This window comes from Myotis nattereri (genome assembly GCF_964212035.1).
Source record: "Myotis nattereri genome assembly, chromosome: 5".
Lineage (NCBI taxonomy): Eukaryota > Metazoa > Chordata > Mammalia > Chiroptera > Vespertilionidae > Myotis > Myotis nattereri.
Genome location: NC_138080.1, coordinates 90,835,066 through 90,855,431, shown reverse-complemented (window position 1 = coordinate 90,855,431; position 20,366 = coordinate 90,835,066). Strand labels below are relative to the sequence as shown.

At 46.7% G+C, this 20,366-nt stretch overlaps 1 protein-coding gene across 2 annotated transcripts in view; it reads left to right on the top strand.

The window, feature by feature from the left end:
* The window catches only part of GLRA1 (glycine receptor alpha 1), a gene marked incomplete at both ends in the record, with an annotated part of 63,338 nt that overhangs the window by 11,174 nt on the left and 31,798 nt on the right, over nt 1-20,366 (top strand). The window lies entirely within an intron of this gene.

Here is a 20,366-nt window from a genome sequence, read left to right as displayed (position 1 = left end):
CCCCTCCCACCCACCCCCCCCCCCACCCCCGCCAGCTGAGTGCAAGCCCTTTACAAATGGTAATTCTCTCTCCACTTCTCTGTGATCCCGGCCTCAGGATCCACCCCTAGCATCACTTTCTCCATGAGGAATCCCCTGGATGGCCACCATCCCTACCCCAAACTGGGCGTGGACTCTCCTTCCTAAATCCCTTTGGAAACGCAGGCTTCACCCTTGGTACTTGGTTTGTTCTAAGTGGCCTCATATACGTTTAGGTGCCCTTCTAACCTTCCTGTGGAATCATACACCCTTCCATGGCTGGGAACCTAATGAATTTCTTGGTGCATGTGAAAGGCCAACAAGAGGACAGGGGTGCTACCCAGAATTTTCCGCTTGTCCCACTTCCCCTCATGGATAGTACCATCCCTGTGGTTCGTGTATATTAGATATTCAGTGCTTGTTCAATGGAATGGCTTTGTCCCCACATGCCTGCTCCTGTCCTCCTCTCTTTGGCTCTGCAGAAGCCCAGGATCAGAAGGCTTCCCACCAGCCAACCCCAAAGCACTGCTGTATCTCACCGTGACCCCTTTTTGCTCCAAGGAATGAGTCACAGTGCGAGTGAGCTGGACATGGCAGCTCAGTGCTGGCTCAGTGGCTGCTGCAGTGAGTTGTTCAGCCTTATCCTTGCTGTCTGGCCGAGCTGTCCCAGTTCTGGGCCTCTCAAACCACCTGAGCCACCTCAGACAAGGCTGCCTGCCACCATTGCCTGGTCTACAGAGAGGGTGGGTCTCAGGGGAGATAGTTTTCTTGGTGGGACCTAAACCATCTAGTACAGTGGTTCTCAACCTTCCTAATGCCGTGACCCTTTAATACAGTTCCTCATGTTGTGGTGACCCCCAACCATAAAATTATTTTCGTTGCTATTTCATAACTATAATTTTGCTACTGTTATGAATCGTAATGTAAATATCTGATATGCAGGATGTATTTTCATTGTTACAAATTGAACATAATTAAAGCATAGTGATTAATCACAAAAACAATATGTAATTATATATGTGTTTTCCGATGGTCTTAGGCGACCCCTGTGAAAGGGTCGTTCGACCCCCAAAGGGGTCTCGACCCACAGGTTGAGAACCGCTGATCTAGTAGAAAAGAAAAACCCTTCACAGGAGCCAAGGAAAGACTGCATCATGCCTGGACAAAGGGGACTTAAAAGCATTTGTGGAATGTGCCTTAAAATATAAAAAGCTACACTTCCTGAAAAGCAGAGTGGCAAGGTTCAGTAAAAGATGTAACCCCCCATGCTGCCTCAAACTGGGCAGCCTGGAGAGTAGAGGGAGATTTCCTCCTCCGCGCCCCCCCGCCCACTCCCCACCACAAACCCCACTCTGACTTTGTAACTGAATCTCAGTCTTCCCATCCCTAAAATAAGATTGGACCATATAAAGATGATGGCTCTTCCCGGCTGTCGTTGCATAATTCTTCAATTAAGCTGGCCCACAAAGGGCCCAGCAGTTAACAACTCCAGCTTGGGAATCAGCCAGATATGTTCTAGCATCCTGCTTATACAACTTGCTAGCTGAAAGCCTTGGGGCAAGACTGTTTTTAAGATTCCTCAGCCTCAGTTTTCCTCATCTGTAAAATGGCAATGGTGATGATCCCTCCCTGACAGATTGCCCTAGGGATGAAATGGAAGAAGGCACGGAGAGTGTTAGCGCTGCATGTGGCGCATAGCAATTGTGCAAAGAAGGAAAGCTGGGATCACTATTATTCAAGAGGGGTAGGCGCAAAGCATTGTGGGAGCATGAAAAAGAGTCTGACTAACACTGCCTGGAGGTGGGAGACAGTACAGAGTTGGAGAGTATTTCATAGGAGTCAGGACACTTCAACTGGGCCATAAAGAATGACTAATTCACCAGGTGGCAAAGAGTGCCAAGAGAGAATGATGCAGGCAGAGGGAAAGGGCTGGCAGAACAAGCAAGCTGGGCGAGGTGGAGCTCAAGGGCACTGGGTGGACCAGCTGTCCACCATTACCCAAGCTCAGCCCTGTCCTGCTCTGCTCTGTTCACCCCCAAAGAGTCTTTCATCAATTGGAAGCCCAGCTGAGAGTGGATAATTTGTTCATGACCCCAAAAATATTACTATATGCCAGCAATTGTTCTAAGTTCTGGGGACAGACAAGTAAGGGAGTATAAACCAATGAATGACTTGGGAAAGTACAGAATTTCAGGCCACGGTCAGTGCTATAAACCCAGTAAAACAGGATAATGGGACAGAGAACAGTCCACCAGAGTGGGCCCAGGGCACCTACACTTTCACTTGGGCCTTAATCACAGGAGATGGCAGGTGGGAGGGGACTGTTCCTTTTTTACCGATAAGGAAACAGAAACCCTGAGAGGAGCAGTGATCCATCTAAAGCAGCGGTTCTCAACCTGTGGGTCGAGACCCCTTTGGGGGTCTAACGACCCTTTCACAGGGGTCACCTAAGACCATCAGAAAACACATATATAATTACATATTGTTTTTGTGATTAGTCACTGTGCTTTAATTATGTTCAATTTGTAACAATGAAAATAGATCCTGCATATCAGATATTTACATTATGATTCATAACAGTAGCAAAACTACAGTTATGAAGTAGCAACGAAAATAATTTTATGGTTGGGGGTCACCACAACATGAGGAACTGTATTAAAGGGTCGTGGCATTAGGAAGGCTGAGGACCACTGATCTAAAGTCTCACAGCCAATAAGTGCCAGAGGCAGATAGCCTCATTCCACGAAGAAAAGTCAAAATATCCAAGATGAGAGACTAACGGGTGGGGGGGGGGGGGGGGGAGGGTGAGCAAGTAGCAGCAAAATAGGATGTATAGTAGGATCCCAGTTTTATTTTTTAAATGTTTTATTGTTCTCATATGGGGGCAGGGGGAGTCTGGAGAAATGGACCCAAAACTGTTTAGAGTTGTTATTATCTCTTGAGAATGAGCCTGGGGAGGGGGGGGCTTTTATTTTCTACATTAAATATTTCAGTAATGCTTGAATGTTTACAACAACGTACATATTACTTTTGAAAGCTGAAGATAGATTTTTTTTAAAAGGATATCAGAGAGCGTGGGCACACAATCAAACTCGGAGCCCACCTTAATAAAAGACAACCTGCACAGGTGGAGAGAAAAACACATTTGGAGCGATCTGAACCAGTGCCTGCTTGATTGGAACAAGTGAAAACAAGCCCAGCGGCTGAGGCTGGTGTGTTGGGAAGGATTTCTGGGCAAATGGGGGTTGCTTTCCCACTGACATCATTGCACTGGAAGTGAAATGTCACTCGCAATGGAAGGCCAGGTTATACTACAGACTGGGGGTTTTAGAACAGGTAATGGATGGGACATATTTTCAAGAGAGAATAAGAAATAAAAAGGCAGAAAAACAAAGAGGGAGAAAAAGAAGGGGCACGCAGAGAAATAAAGAGGCAAGAGCGCTCAGCTTGGGTCTTCACTGGTTCAGCCAAGAATTCACTGTGAGTCCCTTTCCCTCTCTGGAGCAGCATTCTCACCTGTAAAAGGGGCGGGTGGGCTGTACCAGATGATATTCAAGATCTCTCTTAGCGCCATTATTCTAGGATTTAGAAGCAAATGAAAAAGAAAAAGGAAGGAGGCAGAGGAGCAGAAGGGGAGAGAAACGCAGGTGGGCAGAAGCAAATGCTAAGGAGGAATGATGGGAGGAGGAAACCAGGAGAGAAAGAAAGGCGGGCATTCCCCAGAAGAGTTGGAGTCTGGTTACCTTGTTGAAAGTGCAGAAGGAAGGACTCTCACATCAAGAATTAAAAACAATAAAAGATTCATCCTCAGGCCTCCAACTTCATGTGCCCACGGGTGGGAGCCAGGGCTGATGTCGGGAGAAGCCGAGGCTAATGTCTGAAGAGCAGGGACCTGCGGGGAGGGAGGATGCTGCCCTGTTCTCATCTAGGAAGGGGGACAGCTCCTCTCCTCCGGGCCTGACCATGGACAACAATGATTGGCATATTCCTGGCCCTGAGAGAAGTCCTGGGGGAAAGACTAGGGAAATGTGCCCAAGGGAGCTACCCCTGGGACATTTCTGCACAGTGCCCGGTGCCTGGGAGGACTCAATCCTGGGACCCATCAGACAGAGAAAATCGTAGGACAGAAAGAGTCTTCAAAGGTCTTCTTCCACCTTCCTGCCTCTAAGCATCCCTTCCTCAACCACCTGGTGCCATAGACCTTAGCACAGATGAGACTCAGTCCCCTTCTCCAATCTTTTCATAGTGTCTGAGCCATCCCAGGCCTCGAGCCCTTGGCCACAAAGACAGTGACCCCAATGCCTGGTTATACTTAATCCCCATGGCACAGTGCTGGGCACACAGTGCGCTCGCCAAACCCATCTGATCACTGGTCAATAGGGTGAACTGGCTCTAATCTCTCCCCAATCATATCTATTCTGTTGCTTACCATTTCTGTGTAAACATCCTTTTGTTTATACTGCACTGCCCTTGTTTCAAAGTCCTGCCTGAGGGGGCAGAACCTGGCAGACACCTGCCTCTGCAGAAGTGAGGTGGACACCAACCCTACAGGTGCCATCTCCAAATCTGTAATTGACCCCAATGAAGACGGGAATAGAGACTGCCACTCTATAATGAAAAGCACAGGTGTAAATGCAAGACCATAGGTAACTGTTCTCTTAGCATATGGTGAGCCACTTCAGAATACCAGTTTCCTGGCTAAACAATTTATCTGAATGTTCTACCCTTCCCAACAATCCTAAAATTAGAATTAAGTATTCCTAGTTTACAGGTGAAGAAACTGAGGCCAAGAGAGGTTAAGCAACTTTCAAGGCCATACAAACAAGTAGTTAAGTCACCATCCCAGCCTCTTCCTCAGCTGGTTCGTGTGTATAGCATGCTACTAAGAGTTCAGTCTGTACAATGTACATGAATACTTCAGTGACAAGAAACTCACCAACTCCAGAAGGCAGCCTCTTCTCTTACTGGGTAGATCGAATGGTCAAAATAGTCCTTCCTCGCATGCATTAGGCAGCCATCTCCGTCTTTGAAAGTCCCATCCACTGTCCCTGGTCACCTAAAAGGAATCAGTGAGCTGTAGAAGGCACCTAAACCATGGGATCAGAAAAAGCTGGTTCTATTCCAACCCTACCACCAACTAGCCATCTAACTTTCAGCCAAGTCACTTCTGCCATCCGTGCCTCGATCGCCTTATCTGTACAATATGTATACAAATTGGTATCCATAAAGCCTTTTGGAGAAAAAAAAATAATATTTGCTTATAAGGGCTTAGCTCAGTGTCTGGCAAATGGTAAATACTCATGAACATTATTTTATTCAATTGAATCCCTCTTCCCCAACAGGGATTTGTGGAAAAGAATCTGTCTGTCTTCCCTGAGCCAAACAGTCAGGGAGTCTTTCATTATTCCTTACAGGTCAATTTCAAGTTTGTTTACCAGCCCAGTTGTTCTTTTCTGGATCTGCTCCAGCCTGTTAATGTCCCTCTTAAAATGCAGGACCAAGGATGGAATAGAAACAATTAGCCAAGATTTGAAGTACAGCCCATATGCGGTGTTTCCTGCCATACCTGACTCTTTGAGTCTTTAGATTTTTCTAAGTTCTTCAGAATTACTGGTGTAACCTAAACTGGCACAAAACTGTAGTGAAGAATATTTGAATCTGGTGAACAGGAACTTTCATTTTTATTTGTAATACTGGCTAACATACAAAGTGGTCTCTATGTGCCTGGCATTGTATCAGCACTTGACGCCTATTTGCTCCATTCACCCCAACAATCCTAGGAGCGCCGTTATTACCTTCGCTTTATGATGCATAGGTTCAAAGAGGTTAAGTGACTTGCAGAATTAGATTTGAGTCTTCCATACTACCCTACCTCTTGCATATGGGATGTTTATAATGTGTAAGAACTTTCAGAAATAAAAAGTTGAGTATGACACAAACAGAAGACATAGGCAGGGAAATGTAATCATAATCATAATCCTATCTAATAAAAGAGAAACATAGTAATAAGCGTACGACCGCTACCCTTCCCATTGGCTAATCAGGGCAATATGCAAATTAACTGCCAGCCAAGATGGCAGCCGGCAGCCAAGCAGCTTGAAACTAACATGAGGCTTGCTTGCTTCAGTGACGGAGGACTGAAACGTTCCCCGCCTGCCTTGCCGGCCTCTGAGCCTGCAGTTTGAAACATAGTTACAAATATAGAAGTTAAACAGAACCCCAGAAACCTGCTTTCAGCCAGCCGGGATCTCAGAGCTGGAGTTGATACAGAGTTTCGATTATAGAACCTAATACCTTCTTTCAGCAGCAGAGGCCTAAGAGCTGGAGCCTCAGAGCTAAAGCTGGCCCAGAATAAAAAAAGAAAAAAAGGAGCGGTTGGGAGCTTCAGTCACCCGCCAGCCTGAAAACAGCCCTCAGCCCCTCACCCAGACTGGCCAGGCACCCCAGTGGGGACCACCACCCTGAAGGGTGTGTGACCAGCTGCAAACAGCCATCATCCCCTCACCCAGGCTGGCCAGGCACCCCAGTGGGGACCCCCACCCTGATCCAGGACACCCTTCAGGGCAAACCAGCCAGCCCCCACCCGTGCACCAGGCCTCTATTCTATATAGTAAAAGGGTAATATGCCTCCCAGCACCGGGATCAGCATGACAAGGGGCAGCATCCAAACCCCCTGATCGCCCTGCGGCTCTGTGTGTGACAGGGGGCGGGGCCACAACCTCCCTATTCGCCCTGCTCTGTTCGTGACAGGGGAAGGCGCCCCAAACCCCTGATCAGCCCTGCTCTGTGCCTGATAGGGGGGAGCTCCCCAACCCCCTGATCACCCTGCGGCTCTGTGTGTGACGGGGTAGAGCCGTAACCTCCCCATCGGCCCTGCCCTGAGTGTGAGAGTGGCGGCGCCCCAACCCCCTGATCGGCCCTGCTCTGTGGGTGTTAGAGGGCGGTGCCCCAACTCCCCTATCGGCCCTACTCTGTGAGTGGCAGGAGGGAGCTCCTCAACCCCCTGATCTGCCCTGCTCTGTGTGTGACAGGGGGCGGTGCCCCAACTCCCCTATCGGCCTTACTCTGTGAGTGACAGGGGAGAGCTCCTCAACCCCCTGATGGGCCCTGCTCTGTGCGTGACAGGGGGGAGCTCCCCAACCCCCTGATCGACCCTGCTCTGTGGGTAACAGGGGGTGGCGCCGCAACCTCCCCATCGACCCTGCCTTGAGTGTGACACAGGGTGGTGCCCCAACCCCCGAATCGGCCCTACCCTGAGCGTGACTAAGGGTGGCATCGCAACCTCCCGATCCGCCCTGCTCTGTATATGACAGGGGGCGGCGCCCTAACTCCCCAATCAGCCCTGCTCTGAGCCCAACCAGGGGCTGCACTTAGGGATTGGGCCTGCCCTCTGCCACCCAGGAGCAGGCCTAAGCCAGCAGGTCGTTATCTCCCAAGGGGTCCCAGACTGCAAGAGGGCACAGGCCAGGCTGAGGGGCCCCCCTCCCCCCCGAGTGCACAAATTTTTGTGCACCGGGCCTCTAGTACTAATAATAATAATAATAGAAATGCAGTGCCCCATGTGGGACCGTGTACAACACAAACAATTCTTCTCCAGGCAGCCCCCGCCTCAGGAAGAATTAAGTTGTAGTGAGGAGCAGAGTCCTGGGGTGGGGAGCACTCCTTTACACAGACAGAGCTTTCCTGCCTTAGAAATATTCATACCCTTTGACTCAGCAAAATTTTGCTCTGAGGACATGAGCAGAGGTTTATGACCAAGGGGCTTTTCACAGCATAATTTATAATAGCTAAAAATTGAAAATGATATAAATGCCCATCAAGGGAGAGACAGCTAAATGAATACTATTACAGCCTCACACTGGCATAGGCAGTCGTTTATAATTGTGTTTCTAAAGGTTTAATAACGAGAGAAAAAAATGCTCATTTAGAATCTTCGGGAAAAAAGCAGAGGGAAACTGATTATAACCTTTAGAAGAAAAAAAATTAGAAGAGATTTACTAACATGTTAACAGTAGGTATCTAGATAATGAAATTTCCAGGCGCATGTTATACTCTTCCTTGAACCTTGTTGTATTTTTCCAATGTGCATTTATTGCTCTCGTTGTCAGAGGGAAGTGTTATTTTTTTAAGGGTGGAAAGAATCTGAGGGCGGCCAGCCAGCTTGTGAAGCGCAGACTTTGCCACTGGACCGTCTCCATCTATGCAGCAGCAATTACTGCTCTGTCGCCATCAGATCACCTTAATCCTATTGATTGAAATGCCAAAGCAATGCTATTAATTTACTACTTACTCTGAGCACAGCGGGATGACTCCTCCAGGTGGGAGAGGGGGTGGTCCTTGAAGATTCTAGCACAACGCACAGAGAAGCCTCTAGAAGTTCTAGACTAAACCCCCATTAGGTAGCCTAGATCAACCAAGTCTCTCATCAATAAAAATCACATTTACAGTTTGCCAGGCACCAACGTAAGCCCTGCAAAAGAATGGTTTATTCTTTACTGCAACCCTATGAGCCACAGCTACCCTCGCCCCCATTTAACAGATGCAGAAACAAAGACAGGTAGGGTCAGTAACTTGTCCAAGGCCTCAAGCTGGTCAATGGCAGAGGCTGAATTTAAAGGGAGTCCATGTGCTTCACCCTGGAGCATGCCCCTGTTTCAGCCCAGAAATGTTTTTAATTGTGTAGTGTCTTCTACTTTCCTCAACATGATTTCAAATAGTAATTTATAAGTTAGAACAGGAGGTGTCTACACTTAAGGATAGTAAAGGATTTGCTCAAGGTCACACAAGACAGGATCAGAACAGGCAGAAGTGGACTCCACACCCACAGCTTGTCCCGTGCCCTGGGCTGCGCCTCTCTGCCTCTGTGACATGCAACAAGAAGCAGGAGGCCATGGATTTGGGGCCCCTGTTTGGTCCCCCTGTGAGCTACAAAGAGGGGGCCCTGCCGGAGAATCCTGAGGTGTGGGGGAGAAAGGAAAGAAACCACAGAAGGGAAAGAAAGACTGAGCAGTAACCCCTGTGGTCCTTTTGCCCCCCTTCATCCTGAAACCAGGAAGGGGCACTAGCCACAGCTCCTTATCCTGCCCTCATCATCCATCTACCTTCCTTGCATCTCATTAAGTCCCACAGGCTTCACTCACACGTCTTCTCCTACATTCTCCTCTGTAAATACTCCTTGCAGAAGCTTATACTAAACCACAGAGCAGCAGGAACTTACAACAATGCATGTTCGAGTTGAGTGAGCTGTTCTAGCACATTTGAACAGCTGCTCCAAACCTTATGCCAAATTCTACCTCATTTAGATTCGTGTATCCACTCTGCCACCTAAGCACCTTGATTAGGCTTTTAACCTCTCCAGGCGTCAATTTCCTCATCTGAAAAATAGACAAGACAATGGTACCTACTTCATAGAGTTGTCGGGTGGATTAGTAAGCAGGTGTGGAAAAGCTCGGTGCATGGCACCTAGAGATCAATCGTTGGTAGTGATTGCTATTATTGCTAGTTCATCTATAAGTTTCCTCGTCTATAAAATGAAGAGGATCATCCCCACTGACATTACAGTCTTAATTCAGTCATTCATTTACTGATATAGCAGGTGCTCAATAAATGTCTTTTTTTTTAAATGCACATGATGATCAGGTCCCATAATTCTAAGACTCTTCTCCCTACTTCTTCCCCAAGACTTTGGAACCTGCTGTGTGAGACAAAGAAGTTCCAATCCACTGAGCAGAGCTGCAGCTTTCTGTCTTGAGGACTCAGGGAATCAACAGAAGGCCAGGCTATTTAGAGCTTGATTAGAGCCCCAAGCTTCCATAAATTCTGTATTTACATGCAAATACCCACTTCAGCTAAACCCTCTCAGCCCACAGTTAAGTGTTTTCTTTCTGAAAATTAGTCACACAGTTTATTTATTTTTTATATTGATTTTAGAGAGAGGCAGGAAGGGAGACAGAGAGAGAGAGAGAGAAACACTGATGTGAGAGAGAAACGTCAGTAGGTTGCCTCCTGTATGCACCCCAACCGGGAATCAAACCTGCAACTTGGGTATGTGCCCTGACTGGGAATCGAACGTGCAACCTTTGGTGTTTGATTCCCAGGGTACAGGATGATGCTCCCACCGACTGAGCTGCCCAGCCAGGGCTAGTCAGTCAGTTTATTAAAGGCAGCTTCAGATTTTAATCCAAGTGGCTCTTTCTACAATCTAAAATCATTTTTCCTCAGTGCCCAGTGAAAAGGATTTATTTTCTCAGCATTTTCCTTTGACTCAGTCTCTTGGATCCTTGAAGACCACACACATGGTCTCACTTTACGAAAACATGTTTTCTCTGGGATAAACAGCCCATTTTGCTGATGCATTTCCCATGGGTTCATTGCAACCTGGCTTGGTTTTCACTGTAGGTTTGAACTAGTATAGATTTGGGAGGGGAAAAGATATGTGTTTTTTTAATAGAGTCTGGATTCAAGCACTTACTTGCCTTCACATCGGTTTTTCTCTATTAGTTTCAGAGCTCATGGAAAGCAAGGGTTATGACATACTAGAGGCCCGGTGCACAAAATTTGTGCATGGGGGGTGGGAGGAGTCCTCTCAGCCCAGCCTGTACCCTCTCCAATCCGGGACCCCTTGAGGGATGTCCGACTACCAGTTTAGGCCCGATCCCAGGCCTGACATCCCTGTCGGACATCCATCTCACAATCCTGGACCACTGGCTCCTAATCGCTCACCTGCTTGCTTGCCTGGTCGCCCCTAACTGCCCCCTCCCTGTTGGCCTGGTCACTCCTAACTGCCACCCCTGCCAGCCTGGTCGCCCCTCATGGCCCCCCCACCGGCCTGGTCATCCCATGCAGCCTGCTGTTCAGTCATTTTGTTGTCCCTCACTAACCCCCCTGCCGGCCTGGTCATAGGCAGCCATCTTGTGAGGGTGTGAGGGTTAATTTGCATATTACCTCTTTATTATATAGGAGTCTATTACTGATAGAGATAAGAGAGAAGTCTGTGGGGTCAGGGTTAACTGGATATGTTACTTAACCTCTATGACCCTCAGTTTCTTCATCAGTAAAATGGGAATAATGATACTCAACCCATAGGATTACATTCAGGATTAACTATCGCAGATAAAGCTTTTAGTGTAATGCCTGGTACTGTGTAACCACTCAGTGAGGGCTAGCTGGTTTTATTTTATCATTTATATTCTGTTCAATCACCTAGTTCGATCTCTGACATACAGTAGGCAGCCATGATTATTCTGGATAAATAAGTAAATAAATGAAGTAATACATTAATACTATCTCCAATGAAATGAGGATTGTCTCAACATGCCTAGTGAATGGAAATAAACTCTTTTTCTGAGAATAAAAAGAGTTTATCTCCACAGCATCTGTAAAAGCACTATGAGCTTTTGCCATTCAAACAACATCTGCAAGGCGCTGGCCAGGTATCTCAATTGGTTAGAACATCATCCCAATATGCCAAGGGTGTGAGTTATATCCCCAGTCAGGGCACATACAAGAATCAACTGAGGAATGAATAAATAAGTGGAACAACAAATCGATGTTTCTCTCTTTAAAAAAAAAAAAAAAAAGCCACCTACAATTGGTAAAGGCAGGTTGTATTTTAAAGATGAGTGAACTGAGATGGAGAAAAAGAAAATGAAAGGCAAACTGACTGCAAAGAAATTCTGAGAGACGATTTAATAAATAGTCAAGAAGGGCTCACCCTCCCCCTTCCAGTCATTTGGGAATGAACTGAAGACAGTCAAGCGAAAGATGCCCCAGAGCAGATCTGGAGACCTTGGTCACATTCTGGCCCTGCCACCGAGACCCTGAGCAGGTCTCTTAACCTTTCAGGTGAGCCCTGGTGTCAGCACCTGTCCATGGGGATGCTGCCAGGGGATGGTATGAGGATCAAACGCAGTGATGGATTTGGAAGTGCCATATAAACTGAAGGCGTTATTGGTGTGCACGTGATCATAGCATTGTTCTCTGCCCATAGTTTGCAGTTCCTGGAGCCCCCTGAACTCTCACTTGCAGCTCTGAAGAGCCGTGCAAACGTTTCTATTGTGAACTAGTGCAGGTCCTCAGAGGGACTTTGTAAATCACTAGCACTTGGAAGAGTCAATAGAGTATAGTGGTTAATAGTGTGGGCTTTAGAGACCAGCTGCCCAGGGAGCTCTGCCATTTACAAGCTGTACGACCTCAGCTAAACCTCTAAAAACGCAAGTGTCGCCGTTCTCACCTGTAATGTGGAGGCAACAATGTCATCTTCATAGGAATGTTGGGAAGATTAAATGCAGTGACATATCTAAAGTACCCAGCACACAGTTAGTATTAAGGGAATGGCAGCTATTGCTATCATTAGCTAATATCATGTCTGTATCTGTTTTCATCCTATTATTACTTCTCCTCAATATTTATACTCCCAAGTCTCTGCAACCTCAAATAACCAATCCCTGCTGATTAATGCAATCTTTTTTCCCCAAACTTTTTGTCCAGAAGCCCTGAGCGCCATTCTCTGTAAAGAGGTACTTTCCCAGTGAGATTTATCTGATTAAAAAGAAAGCGGCATTGAAGGTAATAAGAGCCATTTGCTCTCCTGTCCAGCTCGTGGGATGCATGCTGATGATGCGAGGCCTGCTGAGAGCTTTGACTCCAGCAGAGTAACCCCCGCAGGCCTGCTCTTCAGCATCCAAGCCTCTGAAGAATCCCCCCGGACTCCTCGCATTGTAACTCAGGGGTGGGGAACGTCAGGCCTGTGGGCCATATCAGACCCGCAAAATCATTTGGTCTGGCCCTGCCAAAGCATTAGGGGTGAGTTAATTAAATGTTTGACCAAATATAGCAGGTTAATTTTTAAGTTGATAATTTTGTACGGCCCTTGAATGATGTCATAAATATCTAAATGGCCCTTGGCAAAAAAAAAGGTTCCCCACCCTGATCTAATCTGGGGGCCTTTTTGATGTCCACAGGCTTAAGCCAAGAGAGTCAGTCAAAAAATGTCCCCAAGTGAGACATATAGGGATGGCCAGGCCAAGTGAGATGGTCATTGTAGAATTATAACTAGCGACCTGGATGGGGAGGAGTGTAAGGTTCCTGTGCAGACATAGGTTTGACCTGGCCCGCCAGCCTGAGTCATTCTGTGAGAGGCTGTGGATACTCCTAAAAGAAAAGGGATGGCTTCGTTTCTTGTTTTCCTGCCTTGGATTTTCCCAGAGGACATCAGGTATTTCCCCCGGGGACTGAAGAAAGGGGCAGAATGTGGGGCTCTTTACTCCAGTCAAATCACATCACCGATGCCAAGCCCCTGCGCGGCTGAGTTCAACCTCCTCTGGAATACAAGGTGTATGTCACCCATTTAACAAATATTTATTGATCCCTGAGCATGTGCCAGGCTCCGTGCTTCATGAAAACCATATTTATTAAGAGCCTGGAAAGAAGCTTGCAAAAATCATTCTTTCGGGGTCTTGTCTACATGACACCTGATCACCTCAATGCCAAGGGGAAGGAAGGTCAGAGAGCTGATGGCTGAGCCAAGGACTGCCACGATTCCAGCCTTGAAACATGCACACAGGGGAAGGAGAAGTGAGAAAAGAGAAAACATCGACATGACTTAACCAAAGCCGTGTGGTATGCCAGAACTACATCAAGACACGCATCTTCTGTCTCAATTTTATTGTAAAATGGGGACAGACATCCCTACCTCACCTTCTGTTTGGCAGGACAAAATGATAAGATATGTAACAGTGTTTTTTGCCACCAAACAAGAAAATAAAAGCGAAGCTTTTTGGAAATAAAATGAGAGGCTGTGAGAAGTAGAAACTCCTCTCCAGCTGAATACATGGGATTATCTACAGGAAATCCTACCCTCCGTGACTGGGTTTGAGGGTCTATGATTTTGTAGCAGGACTGGGGTGAGGCAAGTGAACCAGGGCACAGCATTTAAGGTGGCATTCCTTATCGGGGCCCTGTGAGTGCAGAGCTGCCACTTACGCAACCCTGAGAGTGAGTGCCTCCTTAAATTTTGCTAGGCACCTCATTCTCCTCACCCTGCGGCTGGTCCTGATTGGTGGGGAACAGCAACAAAAGCAGGAGAGTTAGGGGTTGGAAAGCTAGCCAGCGGGGCAACTGGAAGGAGTGATAAGGAGTGTGAGAGATCCCTGGAGAATCACACTTCCCTGGGGGCAAGGGAAGAACCAGATGCAAAGTTCCAAGGTTTTATTTTACTAAGCATGTGATTTTTACCCAGGAAAAAGTTCTTTATAGGAGGCAGATAGAGCTGTGGGAGGTGGGAGGTGAGTGAGGAAGGAGGGAGGATGTCTTGGTCCCTGGGAGAATTGGGCTCAGAGCTTGACAACTGTGACATTCCCAGGGTGCTTAGCAGATCACAGAATGAGAGTAATAAAATGTCAGGCCTAAGCATGTCAGCCTAAGCCCCTTCCTGCAATCAGATAAAATCCAAATTGCACAGCTGGCCGGGGGAAGCCAGATGTTGACCTGAGGATGCAACTACTTCCAACCCTACAGGAAAAGCTGAGAGTACCAAGCAGGGCTCGTGCTGTCCAAAACCCAAAAGTCTCTGGGTGTCAGAGCCAGGGACAGGATGCTGGTCTGGCCCATAAGGCCAGAGAGTGCTAGCTTCACTCAGCCCCACCCTCCCCAGGAGCCTAGGTCACCAGAGCCTTCCCACCACCTTTCCCCAGGACAGCCCATGGGCAGCAGAAAGCTTTCTCTCCCAAATACACAACAGGAACATTGCCAAATGTTGGGTCTTTCTAAACGTGCACAAAGACTTAATTAATAAAACTCGGGAAAATTACCTGATCTGTCCCCGCCTCCCTCCTCTGAACTACCATGGCAGTCCAATTATGCCCCCGAGGCTGGGTGGCAACTTCTTATAATTGTTTCTGTGCCTCATCTATTCTTCCTGCTGGACTATAAACAATCAGAGGGCAGAGGCTATTCATCAACAAATGATGACTGCCGCTGCACGCCAGGCACTGAACAAGACAGACTCAAACTCTGCCCACATGGAGGCGGAGGCATACTTATCGGTGCCTCCGCAACGGTGCCTCATGCATGCAGTGGGTGCTTAATCCATCACGATCAGAGGCTTTTTGAGCAAGAGGGCCCATAGAAATGAGAAAAACCTCCACTCTGCAGTGTAGTCCCTTGGCAGAGAGTGGCGACCATCCTGCTACCCTTCCCTGCTGGGCTGGACCCCACAATGCTTCTCTGGGCAGCCACTGCCATTATGGAGTGGGCACACAAGGTAAAACTGTCCCCTGCGCCTGACCTAATCCTGAACTGCCACTTCATAGAAGAAGAAACTGAGGACCACCTGGGGAAAAGAATTAGCCCAAGACCACACAGAAAGCTAGAAATAGAGCCAAGACAACCCCCAGGGTTCTCAGCCCCCACTTTAATGTGTTCTGCTCTATTCCACAGTGACCTTCATAACTGTGCATTAAGTAAATGCCCATGGAAACACAGGGCTGACCTTCAAATGACCTTGACTAGTTGACCAGGTGATTTCTACACAAAATAAGCACCAGTTCATTGGACTACCTCTCTGCCCAAGCACAGGAAACAGACGTTCTAGCTAGCCTCAGTCAGAGAGCAAGTTGCAGGGAAGGTGTCTTTGGAGGTGTCTTTGGAGGGCCCATTTCCCAAGCTTGGCCAGGCCACAAGTCACTGTAACCAGAAACAACTGAGAAATTGGATGGGTTGTTTTTACTGCAAAGGGATTCAGGAGGGATAATCCTCCTTGAGCTGTCAGACCCATGGTAAGGCAGAGAACGGTTCCAGCCCTACTACTTCCAACCACACAGACTCCGTGTTCCATCCCCACCTCTTATCCTTGTTCTCAACCTCTCTCTCTCCTCTCTCTTTCTTTCCTTCTGTCTTCAGCTTGCCTTTCCTCTCCTTTCCTACCCCTGAGCTCCTGACTTGTCTGCCCATGGTGAACTGCAGAGATGGAATCCGATGGGGGGACCCTCTCTGCTAACCCAGATGGTTCTTGGAAGTGTGGTGCCATGCAGGGTGTGATTGAAACTGTTTCTCCCCAGTATCATTGCTACCCCCAGCTCATTTGAAATTCAGATTGACAGCTCCATATTGATTCCCTATTTCCAACTGATGTCGCAACTGAAGAATGAGAACCTAAGCATTGATCTGGCCTTTCTTCCAACAAATCCCTGAAAAATGAGTTGGTCCACTGGGGAGAAATCTTGAGACTGGATGGGGGAAAACCAAGACATGAACATGCTCAGATTCCCACAAAGGAGTTCTGACAAATTCAAATCCCAAGACCAGATGTGTAAAAAAGAAAGAATATTGTAAACTAATAAAATGATGCTTTAGGGCCAGTAGGACTCTTAGAGATTATTCTAACCCCCTCATTTTATAGCTTGAGAAACTGAAAGCAAAAGGGGGAGTGACTCACAGGAGGTCACACAGGAGGTCCTCGCTGGGCTGGTGTGACTCTGGTTGGTTGAGCATCATTCCATGCACCAAAAGGTCACCAGTTCATTTCCAGATCAGAGAACATGCCTAGTTTCAAACTTGATCCCAAGTAGGAGGTGTGAAAGAGGCGGCTGATCCATCTATCTCTCTCTCTCTCTCTCTCTCTCATCAATAAAAACCATTTTTTTAAAAATCGGAGGTCCTTTAAATACCTAAGTCTCCTGGGGTGACAAATCCCCTAACTGAATGGTGATAGTTTACCTCCATCCAGTCAGCCACCATCATAAGCCTTCTCTGCAAGGGGCAGAACACTTGGTCCCAGAAGACCTCACTGTCTTTCTGGAAATTACTATAATCAAAACTGTCTAAACTAAGTCTGATTCACTACATTGCATTGCAGTAATCCCTGAAACAATTTGCATCACTTCCAAATACTTATACAGGGTCAGCAAATCCTAACAATCACATGTTTCATGGCTTGGCTCCATCCCCAGCTTCTCTGTCCAGTAGCTGAGTCTATCAGCAGATGTCTGCATTCAGCACAGGTAGTGGTTCCAACTGTGCAGCAAGGGCCCGTTAATGCCTGTTTACTCTGCACAGGTGCAAAGAGAACAGATTTACTACAGGGGGGCTTGAACTAATTCTGTGCACAGTATCTAAAGATAGACAGAAAGGTACAATGGTTGTCAAGTGGAGGGGTGTGGCTATTTTGACATTAAAATGGAGCCTTTGTAATTCACAAAGAATTGGGGAAATTTCGGACAGGGCAATAAGAGGTAGTCCTGTTGGCAATCAACAGCATTTACATTAAATTTTAAACTTCTGTTCTCCTTTTGTTTTCACTGTATTTACTACCATGGTTATTTCTATTATGGCAAGTAATGCTGGTTGTTCATTTGTGAGTGGTGTAATATAAAGTCCCCTTTTTTACAAGGGTAGTTTTAAAGGAAACAAGGCAATTTAGAAACCACTGTTACATGATACATGGGAGGGTATAGACTAGAGAACCCCAAAGTTTCAAAGACTTCCGTTAATCACTTTGCAAAACAGAGGCTCATTTGGTAATTCACAGCAATTCCTCCTCCATTTTTAGATGTGATAAACCCAGAATTGTATACATAGGGTTGCTGGAAGTCAGACACATGTTTTGATTTTCTTGGATGTAATAGAATATAACAAGCTTCAAAAACAATTAGAAATAATAGTGGCTACTATGATTTATCCTCTTCACCATTTATAAAAGGCTTTCCCATACATGGTACCATTGGGTGAGTCAACACTTGAAAATTTGTGCTCTAATTCCTTCTCTCATTAAAGTGTTGTGTGACCTGAGGCCAGTTACCTAACCTCTCAGAGTCTCCGTCCCCTCCAGTTCAGCTCACCCCTCCAGTGAGTCTGTACCAGGTGACCAGGCTGCAAGTACCTTGCAGACACTCAAGCTCAGGTACCCAGAGGACTCTTCAGCACTGGGGAGGATTCAGGTATTAAATGGCACATTTTGCTAATAGCAAATGGTGAGGAATAATTTGGGGTGAGTTCATTTTCTCACTGGGCCACCTAATAAGATTCAGGCTTATGAAAGAGGCCTCAGGGCCACAAGATCGCCTGTGCTCTAGTAACTGCTGGGAGGGAGTACTATGTTCTCAAATCTTATTATCTGAGAGAGGGGCTGGACAGAGAACAGGAGCTTATGAAAGCTTCATAACTGCCACTCTTGGAGAGGTTCTAGAAGTGAATTATAGCCGCAGAAAAGTCGTAAATCACCAGCTGCCTGCTTGTGGTCCCCTTTGCTCACACCAGAGCTGCAGAGCAGCTGTGAGTCTGGTGCTGAATGGAGAAGAGGCTGGGAATGTGGTACTTACTACCTGTGGGCCATGGAAGGTACCTGGCAGCACTTCCCAGCCACGTGGAGTCCGTGGTGCAGCTGAAAGCAGTGGGACCCAAAGAAGTTCCCAGACTGGTTCTGAACTGCTTCAAACACACACACACACACACACACACACACACACACACACACACAATCACACACACAGCAAGTCAAGAGCAAGACAATATACTGAATGTCTGCTCTGTTCCAAGAACTAGGTGTTGTTGTTTTTTACCTGTGCTACCTCAGCTACTCCTTGTGTAAAACTAAAATGACATATGAGGCAACTAAAGTTCAGAGATGTTAAGTAACTTCCCCAAGGTCACACAGCTAGTATGAGACATCATTGATTCCAAATCACCCATTCTTTTCACTCTTTTTTTCACTATCCTATTTTACATCTCACAATGCATTTGAGAAGCACACACATGCAATGTACATACCACATATATACATACACAAAGGTATCTTATACATTCATACCCTATAATTCATGTACATATACACACACAAAAATGCCCACACTAAATGTCACACTTAACAGCATACTTAACATGATCCCAGGTATTCACATTTTTGCATATACAAATCTATGTAACAGGATCCACTATCCATCCACAAACACCCCCATGAACACTCTAATCCCCACACATCCATCCTCACCCACACAGCTGTACACGTAGCATGCATACACATCACACCTGAAAACTCATCCACTTCACACAAACTCACAAACATCCATAGTCACACACATGAAAACAGTAAAATGCATTTGTCCTGTCAATCAAAACTAGCTCTTCAGTCTATGAATAAGGGACCTCCAGATTATTACACATGAGTGTCTACATCATCCTGGAATGCCTTCTAAATCTTCAAAGGAATCCCAGGAATTGCTTTCAGTAGTTTTTGATTAATGGGTATAATAGTCTGATCATTTTTAAATTGTTGATCCACGTATGCATATTTACGAATATACTACTCGCCAGGATATTTGATTAAAGTAGCAAATTATTCAGTCACTCATAAACTGTGCAATTACTGAGCACCAATTATGTTTTTGAAACACCATCATGGACACAGTAGGAGATCAAAAGAACAAACAAACAATAAATAAAAGCACCATGACTCCTGGTCTTAAGACACAAACACAAGTAACTATACTGCGAGGTAGCATGGCCAGGACCTGCTGAGTGAGGGGTGTGCGAGGAGAGGGAGCCAAGGAGATAAGATGGCTGGGACGCTTCCAGTCCTAGAGGATGGGGAGAAGTTGGGGCATCCGGGGACACTGCGGTCTGGAGAAGCAAGTTTAGGAAGAAAGCTGTGGCATGCAGGGTGGGAGAGGAACCGGAGGCACAGACAGGACGTCTAGATGGACATGCCCTGCAGATGTCTGCAAATGAGGAAAGGGGCTCCAGCGAGAAGCTGGCATTGAGACCTTGATTTGAGAGTCCTTGATTTAAGAGGTGATCACTTTAATAGGACTGATGAGATCAGAAAAGGAGCCAGGGCATGAACAAGAGGGGTGGAAAGCAAATCTTCAGGGAGCCAGTGTCCTAGTTGGCAAACACAGGCGCACGTCTCTATACCTGCACTCCCTCTAATGTACCAGCCCCTCGGCAGACACGACAGGGTGCCTAGCTCAGGGGTCTCCTGGTGGCATTTCAGGACTAGAAAAGCTCATTTGCACAAATGGTTGTCCTCCAACCCTGAGGCTGCCAATTTTGACTCCTCTAGAAATCTGCGCGCTTTTGACTGAGAGCAGCAGGTGGGGGGCCACTGTCCTTAGACCTCAGTAACTCTTGCTATGGTGTGAATAAGAGCCTGAAAGCACTTCGTTGAGTGGGAATGGAGGACCAGTCCCTCCAAGCAGCTGTGCCTCCATTTACCCAACTGAGGTTTTCTAAAGTGTGTGTTTCATGAGATACTAGTCCCATATGTATAGCATCTAAGCTTGTTAAAGGCTCTGAGAAGACCTCGGGTAAAGATGTCTGTTTAAATTTGTGTTCCTAAATGCACTTGACTTAGG